General features: G+C 39.9%; 1 long non-coding RNA gene across 6 annotated transcripts in view; it reads right to left on the reverse strand.

Annotated features, from left to right (window-relative positions):
• LOC307026720 overlaps positions 1–24,513 on the reverse strand; it is a 197,170-nt gene that overhangs the window by 115,253 nt on the left and 57,404 nt on the right. The window contains exon 4 of one of the 6 annotated variants that reach the window (XR_013804437.1): positions 23,151–23,235. The exons of 4 other annotated variants lie outside the window; for them this stretch is intronic. This is a non-coding gene — a long non-coding RNA (uncharacterized lncRNA). Of the gene's footprint in view, positions 1–17,151; positions 23,236–24,513 lie in introns of those variants that run through there. One more of the 6 variants, XR_013804439.1, reaches the window with a different exon arrangement.

Consider the following 24,513-nt stretch of genomic DNA (forward strand, 5'->3'; position numbering starts at 1 on the left):
TTCATTCCTTGCAGCACAGCATTGAATAAGTATGTAACACAAGCATGGAGTACGCTACAGTATGTCCGAATGCAGAGATGACACAGAAAAAGAAGCAAGGTAGCCCTGAGCGGTGAAGCTTCAGATTTCTGGCTTTATCGCTTCCTTACATCCACTTTTAATGATGAACATCCAGAACATCATGGAATTACTTCAAACGTGTTTTTTTTGGTTTCTTTCAAATGGCTTCCTACTGTATAATGGTGTCCGAAATGTGTTTGTAGAATGTCCCAAAAAAAATAAAAAATACTTCCTCCTTGTGGCTCCTGAAAAAACAGGATGTCCCATAAGTTTGTACAACTTAGATCTGTTTGCAGATGACAATCAAAATGTAAATCAACTTATCGGTCAGGATTTTACAAAACTTTCATCCCGAGCCATTATACTAAGGGTTTATGGTTTTCCAACTTTGAAAGGTTTGTTTCCACACATTGCAGCACTGTAAACTTAAGCAAAGTTTCTTTATGACTGGAATATTGCTGTGTCTCTCTCCCTCTCAAACGTTTACGTACATATCTACATAGCTCGTGATATGATGCGAACAATACAGATACATTTTTTGTGAAGTACAGAGATGATTCAATCATGTTTTATTCCGCTGAGAATTTGTATGGAGTCAGGGTTTCTTGCAGTGATTTTCAAATTTGGGTTATCTGCAAACCCCTAGACATAAAAAAACAAAACATGTATAATGTATAATACCAATATAATCATACGTTGTAGTGTAGTAGCACAGTGACTCTGCACTCCTGACCTATTGAGGACATGTACCAACCAGTGAGGTCCTCTCGTGTTAGGGAGGGATGATGTTTGTAGATCATGTCACACGGACTGTCAAGTTTGGATGAAATGCAGAGAAAGAATTTTAAGTGGGGTGACGGTCAAATTGAGTAAGTAGAGAGTAGAAAACAAGACTCTACAGAACAGAAAAAGCAGCAAGTTCAAAGTACTCTTCACTCAGAATCTTGTCTTTTTTCCCCCCATCCGTCCTCCCACCTCCCCCACCCTCTATTATATCGGGGGGTTATTATTGTTAATCATCTTATTACTGAAGCCAGAGTGAATCCCAGGTTCTGGGCCAGATGAAAGGTCAGCCGCTGAGCTCTACAGACACCGAGCCGTCAACAGATCAAAGCCGATGCTCCGTGATGATCCCACACCATGTCGCTTTGATACTGTAGCACACAAAGAAGCGTAGTCCTTGGCTGGATGACAAAGTTTGATCGCACTTTTCAACTGATACCCTTTCTCTTTCCTTTCAAAGTCATGCAGACTGCTGCTTTGATAATACATCTCTTTATGAGCCCATGTTTTGTGGTGCATAGGCAGGCCCAATGCATTTCACTCAGCTTGTTGTCATGAGAGGGGTCCTGAAATGTACAATTCTGAAAGAGCTGGATTGTTAAGCTCTCTATGTTTGTGGTTTTTGAAGTCAGTTGTAATTACATATGGAACTTTTACTGAATAGAGTTTTATTCTTCATTTTTGGGATGTATATAAATGTTCTGTTTATACCTGTATCCATGTTACTACATTGTGTTTTTTTTAATGAGATTTCAAATGTAAAGAATAACAATACCACAAAGAAATACTGTATTTCTTGTTGTGATCCATGCTAGAACATCGCTCTAGGGATGGCATTGTTTTTTGGTGCAGAAATACAGTATCTTAACATTTACTGGATGCCTGTTTCTATAGTACCACCACAGGTTGACATTCTTGTCTAAAATATGTTCACTGCTAGTGCAACACATTCTTAATCAAAACTGGTCAATGGCAAGTGGCCCTATGCTTCAAACTATCACGCTCAGGGTAGCCCTCTGGAGTCAGCTTTGGAACTGTCGGTTTTTGCTATTTTATATGCCTTTTCCAAATCATCTTCCGTGTTTTGAGGGAAACTTTATTTGCATTCATTACATGTCTTTCACTAAAGAATTCGAAGTAGGTTCCCTTGGATTTTAGGTTTACTTACACAACAACACAAGGATAGCTTTAGGCAAAATTGTGGTGTTGGTTAAAACAAGTATGTATGTTGTATGTAAGTAAATACTTTACTTCAATGCTTTACATAACAACAGTTAAGTAAGATAAGGGAAAGTTGGCTTGGATTTAGACGGGACTCAATTTCTCGCTCCACATTGGCAGTTGCTCTGACCGCTAATAATGTCACTGATGGGTTTACATTGGGGTTAGTTGATTGCTTGGTTAGTCTCAATAAGATGATTAAAGATGCCTTGGTGCGAATCAGCAGGCACTGGGGGGCAATGACCAAGGATCTTTATTGGACATGTTGGGAGTTGGAGCAGGTTGATGAGTGAAGAAAAGGCTATTATTAAGTCTGATTGCTTCCACGTGATTAAAAGCTTGGTAGGATTTGGAAACCATATATCCCAACAATGTCTTTAGTTATTGTCAAGATAAATACAAAGGTTGCAGTTTAGTTGTGGCATTTGTCAAAACGTTCATCCGTAGACTCTATTAATATGTTTTAGGGTGAAGGTTAAGATTATGTTTTTGATTAAATAAGAGGAACCCTATGCATAGTCTTAAACTGAAGAATACTTAAGTGGAAAGAGAAAGTTGCAGTGATCCTTCTTGTTATTGCTTTATCCCATCCCTTCCGTTTGGTTTGAAGTTATTTAATGTGTTTCCTGTCAGATTTCTAGTTAGTAAACTCTGTTTTAAGAGCTCTGTTGGCTACACAGTGGTCACAATAAACATTAGCATTGTTAGATAACACACGAAGGAAGATCAAATTCTTCTAGGCACATACTTCACTGTCTAGACTCCCGACACACTTGATATCTTCTATGATATCGCTGCCTGCACTCTGTGTAGTTTCTCATACAGCGGCTGTTAAGCTACCGGAGGCTCACAGACACCCGGCAGGAGACTGCCTCCCCCTGTGGCGCAGCACTGTGAGGTGTGAATGAGTTTCTGTTTCGACCCCCTGACCTTTTCCTGTCTCAGGACCTGCAGTCAGTTCAGGGTCAGAGGTCATCTCTTCCTTGATAAACCCCCTGAGCACTGGCTGCCTCACACTGCCTGAGACTGGACACGGAGTAAGGATTAGCATGCCTTTGATCGATTAGCCTACCAGCTCAGCCAGGATGCAGGAGATATGGACCTGATGCTGATTGGATGAAATGTGCTGTCACTTGTTTTTCACTTCTGTTTACATTACAAGAATCTCCTGAGATAAAGAGGCCTGTAAGCATTTCAATTTGTGCATGAATAACTGTTAACAATGGAATAAAGTGAATATAAAATAATGACAAGACCTATTTTAGTTGAATAAACACAGGACAAAATACATTTCATGCAGCAAGCTCTCAGCCACTCATTAGAAAAGCTGATGGAATCAGCATCATTCAAAAAAAGAAAAGTCCGGCTTGTCAAATCAAACTGCAAAGCTGCTGGCACTCTGTTTTGTACACATTATCGAGAACTGATAGACGATGAGAAAGTCCCTTCCTTTTTTTAGAGACTTTCTTACACAGGATCTACTCGTGTTCGCCTCCATCAGCATAGAAAGATGAACTGCGTGTGTGTAGAGTAGAGGATATCTTGATTCTGGTTGTGATTATCTTTGTTTCCTTATGATTTTAGGGAGAACAGGTTTCACTCGTTTCAAACAAACATTACAAATTTCAAAACGTCTTTACACACTGTTTCCAACTTGAAGACGAAGATATTAAAAAGGCAAACGGCAAAGATCTTTATAAATTAAAAAAAATACAAAAATACATTGGTTAAATGCTCATGAAAATTATTGACTTCCTTCAATAACCACATGGGAACAATGATATAACTAGCCAAGAACAAACACAATGCCATCGTCCTGCCTTGATGATTTTGGCCTCTTTAAAATGTCATGAGATGACTGGAAGCGCCACAATGTTCAGATTGAGAGGTCGACATCTACTGCTGAGATGATTAATATACTCACTTTTTTTTAATCCTGTACTGACGGTTAAAGCCGTGGTCTTCATATCCTTCTCTACTTTCCCACACAAATACTGTAAAAAACAGATTGAAGGACACAAACTCAAAGTGCTTACCAATGTTTGTTTCCCACATTAAATGCACAAACAAAACTTCAACACTATTGCATTGTTGTTTTTCCCTTTCTTGTTATTACCGAGTGGATAAAGGGATGGACTTCTGATCTCATGTAGAGCAAATGTACAGGCATGCTTGTTAAGGTACAGCATATAGCGGCTGTTTCCTTTTCTAAAGTCCAAATGTACACGTGTTTATGTTTGCATATGACAAGATGTCTTGCAATATTTCTTAACGGTTGAGAAACTTGCTGACCACATTGGCCCCGAAGGTGAAGGACACTACTCGGTAGTTTTCTCCACAGCCTTGGGCGTCTTTGTCTGGGTTGGCCTACATCAATGAGTCTAAAGATGCATAGACTGTACATCAGGTGAGAGCCCTCCATGGCAGCAGAAGATCTTCTCATCAATAATCACAGCAATGGGCAGACAATTAAAACAGTCTGTGAAGGTCTTCCAGAGCGTTATGTTGAACCTACGCTTGGACTCATCATGGAAGCCATAAATGTGATTGATGGAGGCACACTTGTGGTTCCCCCAGAGCAAGAAGAACCTTTCTGGGTATTTGATCTTAAAGGCGAGCAGCGAGCATATGGTCTCCAGCGACTGACTCCCTCTTTCACCAGGAGCAATTTTAGTAGAAGACAGAAAAGCAAGACTTGATGATATTTTGTTGAGCAAATATCTATCAGAGCTGAATGCTTTTTGTCAGCAAATCCTTTTGTTTCTTTGCTAAAAAAGCAAAAAACAGCTCCACATGTATGTGTTGAGATTTTATTTTCCAAACCATGACCTCAGCCTTTGGCGGACTGACCTGTTGTCTTTGTAACCTCAGAGAAGTCTTTCATGTCCAATATCACCAGACCAAATTGGCTGCTGTGACCTCTGTCCACTCCCCCATATAAAGAAGACCAAGCCAGAGCGTGACAACAATGACATCAGTGATGCTGACCGCATGTGTCTGTATTTATGTGTGTAGACATATCACCAGGTTCTTTGGAGACAGCTAGATTGAACCAGACTGGTCAGACTGACAAACATACAGTAACAGTCTCTGAGTATTTGACTATGCAAATGTAATAGAGCTTTCTTGTTGATTTCACTATGTCATATTCAACACATTTATATTTGAGTATATGCCTGGAAGCATATGATCATTAGGGATGTAACGATACCAAAAACTCACGGTACGATAATATCGCGATAAAAAGTCCACGGTACGATATTTATCACGATATTGAAAAAGAAAGGGGAAAAAAAGTGTTTATTTTTAATTTTTTTTACTTTAATTATTTTTTCTTTATTAAATAATACATCTGATTTGTACAGCATTTTAGTAGGATAGTAGTATTTTAAAGTGTCAACAATATAATAATCAGATCCTGCAATAGAATAAATCAAGTTTCAATTGAGTTTTTCAAGTAACTCAACTCTAACTCACTAACTCACTCACTCACTCACTCACTCACTCAGCATCATCAAGGTTATCTTTTAGGAATATGAGCATGTCCACATTTCCAGGTAGAAGCTGCGATGTTTGGGTGTTTACAATATCCCCTGCTGTGGAAAAAACTCTCTTGCTTGGTACTGATGTCACTGGGACAGAGAGATATGCTTTGGCCATGGGTGACAGCAGTGGGTCAAACTGTGCATTGTCTCTCCACCACTTCAAAAACAATACTGTTTTTGCCAAGAAGGTGAGGCTTATTGACAGGGCGAGATATAGTACATATACTGTTGGTACTTGTCAATGTCTCTAGGTATGTACATGTAGCCCTGTAAATACGATGTCCTTTTGTGTTATCTGTTGTTTTATGTTCATGATGTAACCTACTTGCTGCCATGTTGGATCGCGGTAGATTTTGTCAGTCTCACAACGGTATTGAGACATTTATTTACCGCGATATCGTGATATTCGATATATCGTTACATCCCTAAAATAAATGCATATTTAGTTTTAGTGTAAATTCTTATTGGCTAGAAAGAGAACTGTGCACATGGTAGGTTGCATGAATCATAGTATGATATTAAATATATTAAACATGTGGTCTGTATTAACTATATTCATGGTGTTATGTTGGATAGGATGACATAATGTAGTGATTGCATTGCACCTACTTAAATATGCTAAATTGGGTATTTTTTCATTGTTTTATAGCTAGCAATATTAGCTAGAAGGCTAAGCAGACATTTGTTGAGTTTTCTGTCGCCTACAGAGCAATGTACCCACTGCTAGTTGGTTTCCATGTTAGTTGACATTCAAAGCCCGTATATAACTCGATATGTGTTGGTAACACAACATAATACAGACTGAAGAAGGGATATAATGGATATACAGATAAGGTGTTAGACACACTGACGCCAGTCATGCCTGAAGCATAGGATCTGAAACATAATATAAACCCACACACATGTATAATGCTTGTGCCAGCTAGAGCCGATCCTATTCCACAGAGACTGTCTTGTAGCACACCGCCATGTTTTCTAAAGTACCAAAAAGGGACCAACCAAACACTGGCCTTTCACGTCAACTATTCCCACTAAAAATGAACAGGAAGTCAAAGGTGGGAACTGGACTCACTCAGTCAAACCAAAAACATTGCTGAACTTTGCTCTCAGAAAAGCCTCTGTGGACACCTTGCTGCTATGTGAAAGGAGCAAAGTCATTGTCTATATACATATTTGTTAGTGGGAGAAACAGGAAGCCCAAACATAACCACATACAAAGGTTTTCCTAAGATTTTCCTACCGCAGTTTGATATAAATGTTAGGAAAGATCAACATCTGCCAATAAACCCTGCTTAGGCAATTAACCGTAGCATTTCTTGAGGTTCCTATTTGTTTATTTTTGTATTCGTCTTAAAATTATTATGCGGTTGAGTTTAAACTGAGTCTTTTAATGTTGCTACTCCTTTTACTTAAGTAAATTATTTCAAATTGTATAAATCACTCTTTCACTTGACCGCCACATGGTGCCACACAGTGCATTCAGTATTAGATTGTCAAACCCTAGGGCAGCAGGATAGGCTCCCTATCTGCAATGTTAATTCCCCTGAAGCTCTCTCTCCTCTCAAAGCCGGACCCCTGCCATACTCAGCCTACCCTGCAGCTCTGTGCACCCTGACCCAGACCAGAGAGGCTTTTAGCAGGCAGAGATTGGGAGTTTATCTGCATGCTCGTGGCTGACGTGGAGCCCTCAACATCATCAAAGAGCACTAATGTCTTCAGCGGGGGACGCTTGCTTTAATGAGTCAACCCCTGTGGCCAGAGGACATGTAGACACTCTGTCCCTATGTCCGTCTCAACATGAAGCATGCCATTTACTGTAACATCTTATTACACATCGCTATCAGTCCACAGACTGTGGGAGGGTTGAGAAGATAGTGTCTGTCTGCTTGATGTTTGTCTGTGCTGCCTACTTACTGTCTTCCTTTTGTCTTTTTTGCTCATTATCCGATGTTACTTCTTCTTCTGTAAGAGACTTTTGTTCGCTCACCACACTTTATTTTCATCTTTCTTCATCTTCGTTACCCAACAGCAGCTGCAGACATGACGGTATCCCACGCCACATCACCATGACGCCTGACCTCCTGCCTCTCCCTTCCACTCGCCGCCTCTAAGACATGACGTTACTATAGCAGCAGGAGCACTCAGACTCATATCTTGTCTCCTGATGGTCAAGGACAACACATTCCACACTCAGCATATGTCACCTTTATGTTCCTATAATGGCAGCTTCAGACCACTAGTTTGGAGATTGTGTCTTCTGTAGGGTCATTTAATTTAAGACACAAAAAGGCCAGATTTGTGTTTTAAACACCCTGTCTTTGACAACCTCTATTAGGTCAGCGTTCTACAAGCCCCCACCATCCTCACAAACCTCAGTAGTAGCCCTGGATCTCCTCACCCCACCTCGAGCCTACATGCTGACATGTTTATACCAAGTGGTAGTATGATTTATCCCCTCTACCGCAGAGGCACAACAGTGGCAGAATGTCAACACAAAGAGTGTGTGGAAAACAAGGCTGTGCTGGCTAAAACAGACTGATTTGATTTTAATGCTATAATAGGGAATAATAGAATGGGGTTAATGCAACACTTTGAAGTTAGAAGTTTCCTGTTACTGATAGAAAGCTACATTTGAGAGTATGTGTGCGGCGGAGCTGAGAAATGGGCTGGAATAAAGGAAACTCAGGTGGCCATGTGGAAATGTATATACACAGACAGGCACAAATGCACATTCATACACACACAAGGGAATAAACGGTATAGGTTGCATAGGTTGAGTCGCCCCAGCTGCCGAGGCCCCTGGTGGGGTGAGGAGGTCAGGAACATTACCCTCCATTTGTAAAGGAGAGAGTAGGCATGTCCAACAAGTCCCACCTGCCACTATATTTATGAAATTACTCATTGCAGTGTTTGGCTTCCATCAGGCATGACAGAAACCCAACCACCTATTAGTCTAGACCCATATCTATGTTGTCAGCCATTTAGGAACCCCAGGAGTCCAACATTCCCCATCTACTGTACACCTTGTACAAGACACTATTTAAATAATTAGTACCTACTGCCACATTTTGGGAAAATTACTTTTTTGCTTTCTTAAGAGTTAGAAAAGAAGATATATATAATGGTAAGTAGATTCTTTAGTTTTGTTGAATTTAAAAAGACTGAAACACAATTATTACTTACTTATTAATAAAGGAATTCACATTTGTCCTGATACATGATCTTGGAACATTATCACGTCAGTGTGTCTGAAAATGGCAGATAAAAACTATCACTAAAGACTGAGAAAAAAAACATGTTTTCAAAACTCGACACTTGAAATGTAAGTTCTGGTATCTATATGTCAAACCAAACATTCCCAAACATTTCAATTTGTTCTAAATTATGAAGAATAAATATGTAACTTCCATGAAAATAGGTACTATCAAGATATAGAACAGCATTTAAAATGTAAATGAGAGGGATACATGTCGATCTGACCGAACTGATATCAATCTTCGACTCTCCCTCCTGGCGAGGTAGTAAACAAGACAAAAAAGTTGAGAGAATTCCCAGAATTTTCTCAAAACACAATGGCTGTAGTTATGCACGGTAGGTGTGCAGCGGGATCACTGCTAAAATCTCAGTAATGCAAGAGCAGTCAGTGTGAGGTGGGCCCTTCAACATACTGATCCTCTTCAGCTCTGGTTAATTTAACAGAATCACTAAACGACACACACACACACACATATGCTGCAGTGGCTTTTCTCACTTCATATATTTAGATATGTAATCCTGTGGGAAGCTCACAGTGAATGGCTCAGCTCAACGACCCCTGGCTGTGTGTACAATAAGGGAGACTTATTGAAACAAGGCTGGCACTGAGAGCCCAGCGGTGGGGGGATTTATTTGGAGAGCAGCGGGGCACTGGCTAAACTTTGATCAGCACTCGTGCTATACCTCCCCTTTCTCTTCCTCACAACCACAGACTGCCCAATGAACACTGCCGCCCACAGGGGGTAACCCTGGTTTCTTGGCAACAGGGTAAAACCTGACTCCAACTCCCAGTTATGTGCTGGACAGTGGGGCCCTCTCTCAGTCATTGCTCATTATTTCATTTACCATGAAATACCTATATATGGACAATGATTACTTTCCTTATCTACTAATTGTAGGTATAGTATTATGAAAATAAGGAGGCAGCAAAACACTGTATCCAGGTTTGTTTTTGATAACAATCAGAGGAGATCTACAGAGTGAGTATAGTCACTATACATTCCTTAGGTTTAAGAAGACACTACTCATGTAATGGAAAAGCTAACGTTACAAGCTACACGTTTGAACAATCTGAGAGCGTTTGTGGTTTTAACCCATTTAAATATTATTCTAAAATGTAAATGCAATTTAAATGTGCAATGTGTAAGATATGGCAACATGCCTAAAAAATTAATGGGCAGAATTTCAGAATCTGTTGTAACTGGTTCATACAATCAAAATGTACAGTTCACACAAATATCTTTAATCATCTAACACTTTAAAATAATTGGACCTTAACATGAGATTCCGTTGTCAACAAATATATAATATTTTTCATAATGGAAAATCAAATGGTGATATTTAGATAATTTCTGATGACGAGGACAGCAGACTTTTCGCCCCAATTTTCAATTGGCAAACACATATAAACACTTTTGCCATTGAACTAGGATGTAGATCTTATTGGTAACCACCATACACATTGGTTCAAAGCATAAGGAGGCATAACGCCTGGACAATCATTGCCCTGACATTTCCATTCTTTCTTTAGTTCCCCCAGGGCTTGGCCCATCATCTTCCCACACAAATTCAATATCTGATACACATGCTGAAAGGCCAAGTCAAAATACAATTACATTCCTTCATAAGGATGTAGGCGGTGGGACACTGAAGGGGCTGAATTCCGATCTCAAACATTTACCCAGGTCATTAGGTGACTGCGACTTTTCATAGGCATTATTAACTTTTATACCAAGATGTACTACAATAAACAAACAGATTGCATTAAATTAACAGTATTTTTGATTCTTTCTAAAGAATTGCGGACATGTTAGTCTAATGGTTAAAATTCTCTGTACTCAGAAAAAGAAGAATTATTGATAATGGCATCCTGCTATCATCAGCCATAATACCTAAAAGAGAGACCTCAAGCTCAGCTGAAGCCCCTCTTAACCTCCTTGAAAAAAGCCTTTGTGGAAACTTGACCTTGTGGGTTCTTACTCCGGTCATGACACCCTGCCGTTTGGCTGAAGGGCAAACCTGGTGGTGAGCTTAGCTATAATGATTCTTATGAGACTGCGGTTAAGAATGACACTTCTCATGTTAGAATTGTCCTTGCAAAGGGAAAAAGGAACCGAGGCAGAGGTCATAAGGTCAGAGCACTCTGCAAGCCCCTAGCCCCAGCAATGGAGATGAAAGTTAGCCTAACTAATCCTGCAAAGTGCTCAGACGGGGCAAAAATTCCCCTAAGGGGGGTCTCCAGTGTGACCTCCACCCCTCTATTTTTTTGTCTCCCCAGCCCAGATAACTGCAGACACTTGAGTTCACATCCATTAGGCAAATTAGCAATTAGAGGACTAGTGAACATAACCAGCCAATGTTTGTAGAGATTGGAGTTGATGAGAGGGTTGGCGGTGGGTGGGTGTGTCCAAGCCAAAAGGGCTTACTTTGACATTTCAGACTGGATGGCTTGTCACTGATAGAACACTGAGTGACTAGTTTTCCACCATCTGCCCTAGTCAACATACTTAGATAAACACTCTCAGACATATAAAGGAGCAACTTAAGAGACTAATGGAGCTAAAAGCCCCAATGAAAAGAAACACCAAGCCTATAAACGTCGTGTTTTAACGATGCGAACAAACAAAGACCCAAGGACAGTTTGGTTATGTTTACTCACTAGTACTTAAGGTCATAAGAATACATTGTGCAACATGGAATCCTTCAAGAAACTACTCATAAAATGTCCTGAAAGGTTCAATTTGAGGATGAGTGTGTTTTCTTTTTCCTCCAATGTTAGTTTTCCCATCAAGAAAGTCAGTGACACGAGTGCTGTTTAGCCGACTGTACCCTGTAACTTCCCGTGTTGAAATCATTGCTTCTTTAAGGCTACATGAGTCATCACTTCAAATGTCTGTGTGTTACACTTCAGTATGTGCAACCTAGGTCACACAAGACCTTAACAAAACTTCTTTATAGTTCAGGAACAATTCAAGTTGCAAAAATATCTTTAGACCTCTGATAACTATCCTATTCCTCAAATAATATGATGAAAGGATAAATTCTGTAATTCTTCATTTTGTTTACGACATGAATTTGGCACCCCCTCCTTTTTCTCTCATCTTTTAATCTTACATGTAGCCCAGTTCATCTGGGGCCGGTCTCTTCCCACAGAAGGGGGTTCAAACCCGACATAGCCTTTGACCTCAGCAGCACGTCTGTAGCCGAAACAACTCACCTCTGTTGCAGACTGCCTGGTTTTAATTACATGCTAAAAAAAAAGAGTTCAAGTTTGATGTAGATGGGTGGGTTAAGAGGTCCACCGAGAGAGGGGACGGGGGGTAAGGGTTTCAAGCCTTGCTGTTAGAACTGTGCAACCTGTCCATTTGATGCCTGACAGGCAGGAGGCTCCGTCACTCAGGAAGAGTCGGGCCTCCTTTTGAGAGGTGCTAAACTTCAAAGAGAGGAACTCATCTCTGTCCTGCAGTGGTACTCTCCCAGGCGGGACCACCTAGAAGAAAATTATGAACGAGGAATGGGGAAAAGATGGCAACCGAGAGTGAACAATGTGGAACAAGGACAGCAGTATTTGGGTCATTTAACTCTGGTAAGTTGTCACCATGACAACATCCTCTGAAAGCATGTTGTGCAGCGGGACCATGATGGGACCAGATCCACGCCACTCTTGGCCAAGATGCCACGGGCAGTATTTTCTACAGTAAGCTCCTGGCTACCAGCGTGTTCACAAACACACTGTAAATATTATGCCAGCTCCTCAGTGGCAATTCTAATGACTTTCCATTCTGAATCTCTGACGTGGAGAGCCTTGGTATTCCAGTCTCCCACAGCTTCCTTTCCCTTCACGGTAAAGACAGTCTTTGTGTGCCCTACTGAAGAGGATTTTCCAGAGGAAAAGTAAAAAAGGGGAAAAATAAAAGTGAAAATCAACTAAGAAAGTGCTCTTAATATCCTTGTAAAAAGGGTTTATAAGTTGAATCCCAGGGTGTTAACAGAATCACAATTTGTATCTTTGCCATGTTTCCAATGCATTGTATTACTTTGATTTTACTTGACTTGCTATTTTTTGGTTTTCTATTAGGTAAAAATGTGGATAGTTGTGGTTCCTGTTCCTTGTTTTAATTTAACCTCAGCTCTTGTTCAAATCGAGTCGATGCTAAAAGTTAACATGAAGACACTTTAGACTACTGATTGGTCAGAGACAATCATCCTCAGCTTGTCACAGGACATACTGCAGATATTTTAAAATAGCAAACTCAACCCTGAATTAAAAAGAAATGGCAGCTGGCAACTCTATGGCGTATACCTCACCTTAGAATTCACAAAGGGCAACGGAATGTTGTTTGTTTCCCAAACTGCAAGGGTACTGGGTCTGACCTCCAGTTAATTTGAACTTTTGAGTTGTAACCACATGTTAACAACCACATAGTGTACTGTCTGACTGGCATATAAACAAATCTGCCGAGCACTGAAGGCCTCAGTCTGGGTGATCAATAGAAAATATGTATTTGTTATTTTATCTGCTAGCTTTATGTTAGAAATGAGTGCTTTCAGTTTCTCTATACAACACAATCTTTTCAGAGATCAATTAGAAGGTGCATCCTTGGAGTACTGAACCAAAGAGCTTGAAATCACAACAAGGCAGTGATGTACTCTCTTCCGAGACGGAAGCTCCAACCGGGCAACGCTACACCCCTCTTTAACAACAATCTACCCACACAATGGGCACTTTCTTCGGATGAAAGGACAGGCGGGGCTGGGTGGCGGTGTTGGGGGGCATGAAGGGTTGGGGTTAGGGGTGAGAACAGGACAAGGGGATGACAGTGCTGCTCTGAGTGTATGTCATTTTTTGGAGTAGAGCGGGAAGGCACTGCTGAGGGACAGAGTAAAGGCCTGTGCGTCCCACACTTTGATTGCAGATTATGTTACACTGTACACGGCTCCCCCAGAGTTCAGAGGGAGCGGGTCATTTATTTTGTGAATATTATGAATGTCGGTTTTGTTTTCGGGCAGAGCAGAACACGGATGTTTTCGCTTATTTCTCCACACGGGCCGAAAGGGAGGCTTTTATTTTGGACATATGGAAACCATAGGATCAATCACTCTGTAATGTAAAGCCCTCTGCAGTAGAAGTATTTACACTAGCGAAAAGCGTTTATAAGAAAAGTTGCTGTGTCAAATACTGGTCGGGTCGCTTGCAAGTAATGACCATAACTTAAATCCATGATAAACTAGTATGTTTACACAGTTAAAGCATTATGTACACAATCTGGAAATTATAGAAGGGTTAAAAGCTTTCTCTGCGCTGCTAAAGCATCCAAAGGTCAGCAATAATAACCCAAAGCAGACTTTGCCTGATGAGGGAAGAAGATAAAGCCTCACATGGTAAAAGGGAGGTCTAGGCCAACACAACACCAACATTATTGGACCATTTCTCCCTCTCACTCTCCCTCTGCTTAACAATGTCTGCATTCAGGCTTTTTTTGAAGTAATATTGGTCACATAAGAGCAAAGCAAATGCGTAGAGACATTCCCCGCAGAAAGGGAATTTTTCCACGAGAAGCATCACAGAAAAATCAAAAGCCTGGATTTATTGGGGAGATATGGTCGCATTCCACAACGTCTGTGTGTGTTGTTTTTAAGTGCAGGCAGTGAGGGAGGCTAAGAGGCGGCTTGTTGCTTTTGCGCCGATGGTGCATATTAAATATTTTTAGAGTGACTACTTAGATTTAGAAGGCGAACAGAGAAGTTTGATCACTTTAGTGCAGCAGCTATTTTAATAAACTAAGCAAACACAACTTGGACAAACCGCCCCTTTGTGTGGAAACATGGCGGTTGTGAAAAATGTTTAATAATAACTCCTACGACATACTGAGAAAAGAAAAGTGTGTGAGCTTGCTTGTGTGAGAAAGTTAAACACTCACTTTAATCCTTGATATTTGCCTACTCTGCATTTTGTTTGCCTTCTTTAGTATTATAATCCTATTTTCCATCTCGGTGTGACTTCCTCCATGGACTGTATTCTTAATTAAACTAGCCCCGAGTCTGACGTATTAGCACACATCGCTTTTAATTTGCTGCTCTTTGAGTGCCAGTAAAACTACCGTTAAACATATCACAAAGCCGTCTGATCATGTCCTGTCCAGTTTGAATTTGAGGTCAATGCTCCACATAAGTGATGGATGCCTTACAACTACTATTAGTTTTTCTCGATGGCTAACACACTAAAATTATACATAAAACACAATTATTTTAACTGACACTTAAAGAGCAAAACATCGGCTCAAATCTCCAAAACTCTAAAGACAATTTCAGCTTTTCACACCATTTTCAAATCAACATGGCACTTTTTGCAAACTACTGCACACGTTTCTCCACGTAAGACACAGGAATCTGACATAAAGTCACGTGTTAGCTGGTTTAAAAGTTTTAAACCAGCTAACACGTGACTTTATGTCAGATTCCTGTTTTAAAAACACTGATATTCAAAATGCCTCACACATGGACCAATAATCAAGAAACACGTTCCACCTGACCAAACACCTGCATGCATAATTGTTGGCTCATCAATCAGGATGTTAGCACTATAAAAAGACCATAGTTGAGCAACAATGGAAGCCAACATGGAAGCAAAAGCAAGAGGAAGAGCTGGGCTGAGAGTGAGAGGATGAGGAAGAGCTGGGGTGAGAGTGAGAGGAGGAAGAATGAGAGGTAGAGGTAGAGCTGGAGGGAGAGGACGTGGACAAAGAAGAATACTCTCTAATTAAATCTGGGCCACTTTGATTGACCATGTTATCAACCATCGTTTGACGATGAGAAAGGCTGGACCCCGTTCAGCCTAATATTTTTTTACTCTAAGTTTTTATTTCTATCTACTGTATTTGACAGAAGCATCATTTTTGTTTTGCGCTACAGAAACAACTGTAACTAGAGAATGCAATTCCTGAAGAAACTGCTAGTGGGAAAGCTTTATGCTGAAAAGCTGAAGCTAAACTGCTATGCTGAAATGTAATGTGTAAGAAGAACGTGAATCATTAGATTGAAATGATACATGAACACTGGGGGCTTGAATGTTTGATGAGAGAAGAAAAGAAAGTAAAAAGGCTTGGAAAAGCAGCAGAATATTTGAACTGCAAACTTCTTAACAAACTTGATGGCGAATGATCTGTCGCCATGCTAACGGCATTTGATGACATCCCAAAATATGTTTAGATGCGTTGATGGCTGCATCGTTACCAAACCTGTGAAGTTTTGGGCCGATTGGAGCTTTTTCACTGAAGTTATGAGAAAACCGTGTTTCATGGAGAGCATTGTGTTGCCATGGCAACGGCATTTAAAGAAATCTTAAACCTGTCCCGTAGATGTCTTCACGGCTGGACTGTTAGCACACGTGTGAAGCTTGAGCACTTTTTGAACATTTTCATAGGAGTTATAGCGACATCATCTTTTATGGAAGCGGCATATGATGACACCCCATAATTGACGTAGAGCTGTTGAGGACTGGACCGTTAACCATTATCTGAAGTCTGCTGCTCTGAGCATGTCAGTTGGAGTTGTGACATTGTCGTGTTCCATGACACAGGTGTTTATAGTTGAGCTAACGAGGCGTCCAGAGATCAAAGGTTTCCATGGTGAGAGGAGAGCATTTTCATTGTTCTGAATGAGATAAACCTCTTACATGGGAACGTTTTGTTGAATAACCGTAACAGATATCAGTAAAATGTCAACGACTAAAGCATCTCAAGGACCTTGAGTATCTGAAGTGTGCTTTTGTGTACTTTCAGGTCAATAATGTGGCCTTTTTGGCAGATTAACTAAAAGGTGTGCGGCTGCTGCTGTGAGGAAATATCAGCCTGAAATTACAATGGGCCTTAATGGAGACATGTTGAAAGTTTTTGTCACTTCATGCCCTCAAGAGGCATTTTGTTTACACTTTTTCTCGATTGCTAACACACATTTTTTTTTTTTAATTGCTCAGTTTCTCAGAACACTAAACACAATTCACAAAACGACACACCCAAAGTGCAAAACACCTCATTTCTCCTGCTAAATGAAGAACTGCACTAAAAACTACATAAACACTTACCAAATGCAAACTTTTGCACCAAATATAACACTTCATTCATAATACTGGATTGTTTGACCACCCAACTACACACTGCAGAGCATCATCTAAAGCACTTTCATCTTTTATGGGCTATGCTCTGTATGTAGAGGTTTCTGCAGAGAAAGATTGCTTGAGTATACAGAAATACAGTAAATGAAGAAATACAAATGAGTTGTTGAAAAAAATCAAATTTTATTCAAAAATAACATTGTGCAACATGCACACAGCTCATAGTTACTATGCTTCAGATCTCTCTAAGTGTGATGGCATTGATTGCCAAAACCCAGTTTGTAACTGCTGCTTCCTGTGCCTCATCCTTGGCCTTCCACCTGCACCTCTTTTTTTTTCAGTCCTTCAGATAAACAACATAGATATAGTGGTTTGTCAGTGTCTGTGTTTCATAAAAGTCTACCACAGTCAATTGTGCAGGATTTGTGTACAGTTATAGTATGCAACATGCCAACAATTCAATTACAGTAATGAAGTAAATACGTTTCACACAACAGATATAAGCACTGATATATCATGAATTATGCAGAGCTAAAAACTGGTAACCAACCTGTTTTCAAGTCTAAGTGCCCGGATTACAGATGCAACAGTACATCGGCTTAGATTAGGCTGAACCCTCTGAACGTCCCCTCCCTTCAGCTCTACCTTGTCTACCTTTCATTCATCCTCCTCTCACTCTCACCCACCTCTTCCTCCTCCTCTCACTCTCAGCCCAGCTCTTCCTCTTGCTCTTGCTTCCATGTTGGCTTCCATTGTTGCTGTAAGAAAGTACTCACCTGTGGTCTTTTTATAGTGCTAACATCCTGATTGATGAGCCAACAATTATGCTACCAGGTGTTTGGTCAGGTGGAACTTGTTTCTTGATGATTGGTCCATGTGTGAGGCATTTTGAATATCAGTGTTCTAAACCTGCTAACACGTGACTTTATGTCAGATTCCTGTGTCTTACATGGAGAAACGTGTGCAGTGGTTTGCGAAAATGTTGATTTGCAAATTGTGTGAAAAGCTGAAAACGTGTTTAGAGTTTTGGAGATTTGAGCCGTTGTTTTGCTCTTTGAGTGTCAGTTAAAATAATTGTGCTTTATGTATAATTTTAGTGTGTTAGCAATCGAGAAAAACTGTAATTATTTTTTGCTTAATTATTTGTCATTTTTCAAGCTACGAGATATTTTCCTACGTTTGTCATGAAAAACTATGTCTCAGGAATGTCGGGTTTGGGAATTATGGCAGGTTGAAAAAAAAATATGAAGGCACATTTCAAGCTGTCCTACACTCTACCTGTGACATCACACACTCTACTGTAGTTACAGTAATGTTAAAATCTGACGAAGGCCTCTTTACCAAGGTCTGAACAATGTTTAATGTTTCGAAAAGTATGAACGTGATTTAAAAGTTGTTTAATATGAATAATGTCAGAAAGATGTGTAACATTTTAAAGTTGGAATGAGATTTCTGAGTGAAAGTATGAAGGGACAGTTAGCAGTTGAAGTCGCATGAAGGTTTGTTGAAGTCTGAAGAATTTCTCCATTGACTTCCATGTTAAAAATGTGATGAATTATGGGATATATCTCGGGAATTATGAAAGTTAGGAATGAGAAAAGTGCTTTAGATTATGCTCTGCAGTGTGTAGTTGGGTGGTCAAACAATCTAGTATTATGAATGAAGTGTGTTATATTTGGTGCAAAAGTTTGCATTTGGTAAGTGTTTATGTAGTTTTGAGTGCAGTTCTTCATTTAGCAGGAGAAATGAGGTGCTTTGCACTTTGGGTGTGTGGTTTTGTGAATTGTGTTTAGTGTTCTGAGAAACTGAGCAATTAAAAAAAAAATGTGTGTTAGCAATCGAGAAAAACTGTAAACAGTGTAAGTTCACCTCCAGAAGCTGTAAGCCTCGGATAATAGGCCTACATTTTTAAAATAATAATTCTCACTTCAATGTGTTACACGTTTAGAATAATTCGGTTAAAATGAAAACTGACTTGTGAAAAATAAAGACTATACCACAAAAGTGTCCGTTTAAGAGTTAAATTGTCCAAATGTTCAGTTCTTCTGTTTGTGAATCTGACCTCTCCTCAAGGGCCCCCTTCCCATCTCCTTCTGACACCCAGAGAAAGGACTTATTAAAGGACTGGGAGTGAGAGAAATGGGGGAGACCCCCACCAGCTTGCTGGGGAAAGGCACTTTTCCCCTTCAAGGCAAGGCCAGCTGACTCCATCACTCAGGAGCAGGACTTTCAGAATGAGGTGTGTGTGTGTGTGTGTGTGTGTGTGTGTGTGTGTGTGTGTGTGTGTGTGTGTGTGTGTGTGTGTGTGTGTGTGTGTGTGTGTGTGTGTGTGTGTGTGTGTGTGTGTGTGTTATATCAAGAGAAATAGAGTGTCAGTTGTACAAGCCCATATTGAAACTGGGACCCCCTCTGGGGACAGTCAACAGACATACTCAGCAGGACTGAGGCCCCAAAAGTTCGACAGCAGACTAGAGGTGGTGAAGGAGGGAGGGAAGGGGTACATGGGTCAAAGATCATAAGGACCTCCCCATTTATAGGGGTTAAAGGGCAAAATAGAAAATGCTGCGTTAGGACACGTTAAGTGAGCATCTTAAGTAGAAGCTGTTTACTCGTCTAAGCTAAGTAAAAGGATCTAAAACCGTATGACAAAAAGAGGTCAAAATCAAGAGCAACATATTAAACATTTATTTTAGCATTTCATTAGTACCAACACAGTTCAAACTGTATTGGAAGGAAGCCACCTGGTGCAAATGTGTCATTTAGATTAATAACATTTTCAGTTTTTGTGTTGGCAGCAATTTGGAGTTGTAGGCAGCTTTTTCAGTGAAGGTAAGAAAAAGATACCCTACAGTAAAAACATGTTAATTCCCGTTACCCTAATAACCGTTTTAAGTTTCAAACCCATAAAGAAAAACATTATCAAGTATAATTATTTATTGCATTGACTGTTGCTAATGACAGCTGTAATCCAATGGGTCTGAGTCTCTGCCTCGCTCTGAAATTAAATAGCTACCCAAACTCCAAAATAAACTCAAATAAAATAAAACAAACAGAAAGAGCTAATAAAATATTCCTAATGTTGCAAGCACTGTGACTTTTTCAAGCCAAAGAACCCAATACAAAATCTGCTTAAGACTAATGAGTGATGTTGAGGATCAGGGTCCTCTGCATACAGTAATTCCCTCAATTTCTTACTGGAGTTCGGGCATGCATGTGAAAAACGTTCAGTGCACTGTAATACAACTCCACTTTTTGGGTTTAATGTTGTCAGAAAAGATTTAGAATATGTAAAACACATGTGATTTTCCTCAAGCAGCTTAAAAATCAACCCTGATATGCAAATATATGTTTCAACAGGCAGACACACTGCATTTCTCACCATAACTGTTTGATCCAGCATAAAACTTGTCTTTTCAACTGTTTTATGTGCAAGGAGGTCACCAATTACAAGTGCATGAACTTATCAACCGAGATGTTGTGCTAGAGAACTTCTAAAACTGAAAGAGCCATGGAGCTAAGGTCCAGGCGTTGGACAGATCAAACCAACAAGCTCATTTGTTTCTGCTTGTCCTACAAGGTAGGACAACTTGTGCAATAAAAGTGCAAAAAATAAAAAAAATAAAAACGTCTTAATAAAAAAACAAGTGCAATCAGACTCAGACAAATAGACACTCTCTGATATCAATGACTGGAAGTAATATATACTTCATATACAGTAAAGCATACATATACACATATATACATTATACAATTTCTGGGAAGGTTGCAAAAGCGTATGGCAAAACATTCATGTCTATTGGCATCTTGACCATTCTTAATCATAGATTACATTCATGAACAGACCGGGCATCACTGTCGTTTTATGTCTTGCACCGTCTCACATATTATGCTCAATGCTCAAATAGCTCAGGCAACTTACAGTCCAGCAGATTCAGCATTCTGGCTACTATAACGTGATTTGTTAAGGGGAAAACCAAATCCTTTGTCTTCATAAAGCAGATAACAACAAGGCTCTTACAAAAAGCTATTCAGTCTGAAAAAGTAAATACATTTATCGTCACATAGACAGTCTCTTTGCCTGTACTGTAATAGGACCTCTTTGTCTGAAGGTCTAACCCAAGTCACTTTAAAATACCTGTGTGTTCTTTTTAAAGTTACAAGTTGACCGCTATGTTAACACTATTTAGCTCCATCCTAAACTTATCCCTTGTGCAATAGCCTAACCCTCAACACTTTAAATATCCTTAATTTCACCTTGCTGAATCAGCAGCGTTGTCCCTCACAGTCTAAGTAATATGTCCATGATGTCTTACAAACTAAAATACTTCTTCAAATAGCAACCCACTCTTTGGGTAGAAACATGTTTCCAGAGAGCCTTTGAAACTTGTTTCCTCTCAGTGTTAATAAAATCAATTTCCAAGCCAAACATCCTCCTCACAACATACACATACATCCACACAGTCAGAGCTCTGGTGCCCCTTAGTTGAAAGAAAACAGGAAGCGAGGGGACTCTGGGATGGGATGGTTCCCTTGTCTCTTGTGTGTGCTTTGGTTAGACTCCAGTCAAGTCCTGGCTAAAATAAGATGTATTGTCCTCAAAACATCAACCGAAGATCACCGGAACAGAAAGGCGTCCAGAAATACATATATCCTCTACTCAGTATTCACGACACAATGATCTGGACTCCAGGATGTTAGGGAGTACGTTGAGTTCCTGACTGCCATGTTTTTAGTACCTTCCCCCTCTATTTCCTCACAAGGGGCAGCTTGACTTGTTTCTGTGTATCTCCAAGACTCATGAATCTGGCTCTTTTTTTGTCCCCTGTCCCTCTTACTCTTTGCTTGTTCTGTGAGATGCATAAACCAGCCTTTATGAAAGAAAGCTCTGCTGTGTTATTGGAATTGACAGTGGTTGAATAATGTTATACACAGCGCAGCGGTTTCCGCCTGTAGCCATTCAGATCAAAAGCAACATTATTCCTGTGTTTTCCCCACGTCCTGGCTTTCTAGGCTGATTTTTATCACAACACCTCAATGAGTACCACTGTGTCTGCCTCTGACCTTACCCCCACCCTCTGTACAACTGTCAAGGTTGGCTATGTGTGAGTAGTTTATGCACAATATGCAACCTGTAGGCTTCTGTGCCCAGGATGTGTTCAACAGGCTTACCAATGGCAAAACGTAACCCCTGAGATGATTAACCCTTGGCTGGCTAACACATACTGTATGTGCCAGTTAAAATATGTATGTGGTGCTTTGCCAGTTAAAATGTGTTCAATGGACAGAGAATCTGTATTCGTTATTCAATCATAAAGGAAAAAAAATGTTTGATGATAATGTCAGTTTGTTGTTACACCAATTTTGTCCAGACTTAAAGAAAAAACTCAACAACCGATGGATATATTGCCAATGTAACTGGGCTTAGCCATACATGTCCTCCTCCGGATTAACTTTTCTGTAAATTGTTTCTCTCTTCATCAAAATGTCATGTTCAACATCTTTATACTATAACCACAGGGCAACAACTAATCAAAAATAATTTAAGGTGCGAAGGAAAGGTTTAAGAATGACTGCTTTATGGAAATGGAATTATCAATCACTTTTTTCTCACCCTTGCATCCTTGACCGGTCAATAACCAAAACACTGGATTTTTAATACATTTAGTGCTGCAGTGTGCAGACTAATATAAGACCTCAAATCTATTATTCACATTGAAATATTCCTGGATCTCTTTGAAAAAAGTTATGAATGACAGAAAGAACACCATTCTTGTTTTGTTACGGAAAGCACACACCATTAATCTTTTGAGCTGGGATACAACACAACCTAACATAGACGCAAGTTGTTTTCTTGTATAAATTAGACAAACAGCTCTGTGTGTTCTTACACGTGTGCTTGTATGTCTCAAAGGAGTGTGAATGGAAGACTGTCTTCTCTGTGAGAGCGTTACGACCCTCCTCATGCCTAAAGAAAAGGCAGAGTGCAGCATTATCTAGAAAGGTTACGACCCCAGCACAATAAAGACAGAGTGGTAAATGTGGCACACTGTTAGCCGAGGCCCAGCTGGTGTGCGAGTGTGTAAGCGCCTGATGGATGGTGAGGAGAGAAAAAAAGACGAGATGGAAGACCGGGGAATATTTGTGGTCTAACTTAGTTGCATGCCAAACCTTACTCCGGATACCAACCCGCCCAGGATGCCGTGTTTCTTCTCTCCGTCTCTCACACACTAACTTTCTCTCTTTTCAGGACAAACAGACCTATGGAAAAATGGAGTGTATTAATTAAAAACGTCCACATGCAGGTGGGCGGGAGGTCAGCCAAAGTTCCATAGAACTTGAAAAACATGGATTAGAAGCCAGCTCGCTAATTAACTTAGGCTTTCATGTCGTGTGGTTGCAACTATTGAAAGAAAAAAATTAAACGATGTGACTTCAAAAAATAGAGAGGAACTAGAGAATACATTTATAACAATAATAATTTGAATATCTCCTATTGCTCAGCTCATGACATTTTCTTCTAGTGCCTGCCCGGCTGCGGATTGGAAATGAAAACACTGATCCAGCATCATTAACTTGAAAGGAGGGACTCTGAATTGATTTGAAGTTCTCAAACTATAATTGCTTCATGTGTTTACGATTTCCTATTGGAAAGATATTATTCAGCAGAAACATCAAAGCCTGGAAATATAAAACATGTTCTTTTCTCTAAGTTATTGTTATTGCTGTAGAAGCAGAGGAGGGAGGATGATGCCATTTTCTGTTTTGATTATTGAGAAGCTTCGGCGGTCTCCATGCTGTGCAACTGAAGCTCAGACATGTAATTAAAGAGATCTAAAGAGTTGTGGTTTCCTTTGGGCAGGGCCACTGCACAGGGATAGCACCGCACGGGATGGGCAGGACAACAGAGACACATGCAAAGAGATCTTAATAAGTCATCAAGTATTATGTTGTGATTTATCACCGTCACAAACATTTGACCCAACATGTGTAAATGCATTTTCGCTCATGGCTTATGTATGCATCTTAACTCACGGATCCTGAAAAAAATTATGTAATTTTAAATAAAAAAAGCTTGCAAAGCGGCTGAAATAGATAAATACTAATAAACTACCAATCTAATATTTGTTTGAATTAGGTTTTAGATTTAATAGGAACTTGCCAATTAAGCTTCCAAGCAACTGTTCTATAGCACAATCCACTCTCACAGCAATTCCACTTTTAAATCATAGGTTTTGCCAATTCACCAATTCTAAATACATTTATTGTCAAGTTTTGATTACTTTATCATAATAGTTTTTAAACCTGACAATGAGATGTCACTGATGAAATAGTGGGGATTCAAATAAAGGCTTTCATTTTGAGGAAATGTATTCTCTAGTTTTGCAGAAGCACATAGAAATAAGACAATATATTTAAGGTTATTGAATTATATGTTTAATTTCCCTTTCATATTGCACCACCCAGTGGCAATGGACTTCTCATGAGTGAAGTACCACTTCTTATTGGGGTGTTGAGTTATTTGAAGTGAAAATAAAG

The sequence above is a fragment of the Notothenia rossii genome (assembly GCF_949606895.1).
Source record: "Notothenia rossii genome assembly, chromosome: 12".
Lineage (NCBI taxonomy): Eukaryota > Metazoa > Chordata > Actinopteri > Perciformes > Nototheniidae > Notothenia > Notothenia rossii.